Genomic DNA, 2,500 nt, shown 5'->3' with positions numbered 1-2,500 from the left:
CTCCCAGTCCACCTCGGCGGTGGCTGGGCCGGGCGGGCGTCTGCTCGGGCGAGTGCCGCCCCCGCCTCCTCGCAGGAAGCCCGCTCGCCGTCACGCCGCCACGTGCACGCGTCAGTGACGCTGCCGAACCGATGGCCGGTGCCCGTTCCCGCCTCTGCTTTTCCTAGGGCAAAGCTGCTGCACGCCTCGTGATACTCCGCGGGCGACATGGTGGCGGTGATCCTGCCTCCGTCGCTGCGGTGCGTTGGGGCACGCATCGCCTCTTGGGCGCCCTGTTTTTTTTCAACCAATAGATGTATGTCTCTGCGGGCCGCACCAGGCTGGTGCTCCCCACAGCTTCACGCCACCCTGCTCCGCCCGCACGCCGGCGTGCAGGTGGCTGCTGCTAAAGGTGGGGAGTGTATGTGCGGTCCGGGTGGCTTTCCTCTGGCGAGGGAGAGACCTTAAGCAAACTCAGAGACAAATCTTGACGGTCGATCACTCGTAAAAATAAAACGTGACAAACTTTGTGTTGGTTCAAGTACGAAAGGATCTCTGTCGGCTTGGGGGTACGCCCGTTTCCGTTTCAACTTGTCTCGCGAGGGTGGTTTCGGGGCCAGCAGGAGAGCTCGTCGGGGTAGCAGGCCCTGCAGCCGTGGTCACCGCCAAACCCCCACAACTCGAGCAAGTGAAAAAAAAAGTAACAGGAGCGAAAGCATCTCTGTCGGCTTGGGGGTACGCCCGTTTCCGTTTCAACTTGTCTCGCGAGGGTGGTTTCGGGGCCAGCAGGAGAGCTCGTCGGGGTAGCAGGCCCTGCAGCCGTGGTCACCGCCAAACCCCCACAACTCGAGCAAGTGAAAAAAAAAAGTAACAAATAAGAAAGGATCGTCGGCTTGGGGGTACGCCCGTTTCCGTTTCAACTTGTCTCGCGAGGGTGGTTTCGGGGCCAGCAGGAGAGCTCGTCGGGGTAGCAGGCCCTGCAGCCGTGGTCACCGCCAAACCCCCACAACTCGAGCAAGTGAAAAAAAAAGTAACAAATAAGAAAGGATCGTCGGCTTGGGGGTACGCCCGTTTCCGTTTCAACTTGTCTCGCGAGGGTGGTTTCGGGGCCAGCAGGAGAGCTCGTCGGGGTAGCAGGCCCTGCAGCCGTGGTCACCGCCAAACCCCCACAACTCGAGCAAGTGAAAAAAAAAAGTAACAAATAAGAAAGGATCTCTGTCGGCTTGGGGGTACGCCCGTTTCCGTTTCAACTTGTCTCGCGAGGGTGGTTTCGGGGCCAGCAGGAGAGCTCGTCGGGGTAGCAGGCCCTGCAGCCGTGGTCACCGCCAAATCCCCACAACTCGAGCAAGTGAAAAAAAAAGTAACAAATAAGAAAGGATCGTCGGCTTGGGGGTACGCCCGTTTCCGTTTCAACTTGTCTCGCGAGGGTGGTTTCGGGGCCAGCAGGAGAGCTCGTCGGGGTAGCAGGCCCTGCAGCCGTGGTCACCGCCAAACCCCCCACAACTGTTGGGCGCCTACCTGCGCGGGGCAGGAGGACACTTTCCGATTTCAAATCTCCGTTTGCCGAGTCCACCCCGAACGCACGCGGGCGGGCGGGTTCGCATCACCCTTCGTCACAAGGGGCGAAGCCCGTTCCACCGTCTCGTCAGTAGTGCCGACCGGTCTGTGATCGACGAGGGGAGCCACACCAGGTCCGGCCCTGCTGCTTGGCGGCACCGCGTCGTCGGGAGCTCGCGACAGACGGAGGGTTTCGGTGTACTCTCCAGCCACGGGAAACGAAGCCGGTGATGCAGGCGCCGGTCTTTCGCTCCCAAATCGGCTGGGTTTACATCGTTGCTATCTAGTCACGCTCCCTTCAAACCCGACGGGGTACCTATTCCCCTCACCCGTCTGTGCGTATACAGCCTCTTTGCACTTGCGGGATGGGGGTGGTGGTTTAAAGACTCTCGAGTTGCCGCCCGTCGGTCTCCGAGCTCCGTGCAGTAGTGATCCCCAGCGAACTGCCAGCAGGGCGAACGAGCGATCCCGCTCTCGGTCGGGGCGCCTGGCGTCGATCGGTGGTCGGTGGCTTGCGGGCAAGCTGCGCTGTGAGTGTGGGAACGAGTATGACGAGCCGTTGCCGCGACTCCCAGTCCACCTCGGCGGTGGCTGGGCCGGGCGGGCGTCTGCTCGGGCGAGTGCCGCCCCCGCCTCCTCGCAGGAAGTCCGCTCGCCGACACGCCGCCACGTGCACGCGTCAGTGACGCTGCCGAACCGATGGCCGGTGCCCGTTCCCGCCTCTGCTTTTCCTAGGGCAAAGCTGCTGCACGCCTCGTGATACTAGGCGGGCGACATGGTGGCGGTGATCCTGCCTCCGTCGCTGCGGTGCGTTGGGGCACGCATCGCCTCTTGGGCGCCCTGTCCTCCTCCCCCCAATAGACGTATGTTTCTGCGGGCCGCACCAGGATGGTGCTCCCCATCGCTTCACGCCACCCTGCTCCGCCCGCACGCCGGCGTGCAGGTGGCTGTAGCTCAAGGTGGG

This window comes from Chiloscyllium punctatum, unplaced genomic scaffold (genome assembly GCF_047496795.1).
Source record: "Chiloscyllium punctatum isolate Juve2018m unplaced genomic scaffold, sChiPun1.3 scaffold_1344, whole genome shotgun sequence".
In the NCBI taxonomy this organism is placed as follows: Eukaryota; Metazoa; Chordata; class Chondrichthyes; order Orectolobiformes; family Hemiscylliidae; genus Chiloscyllium; species Chiloscyllium punctatum.
Note: the sequence above shows the minus strand (reverse complement) of the source record.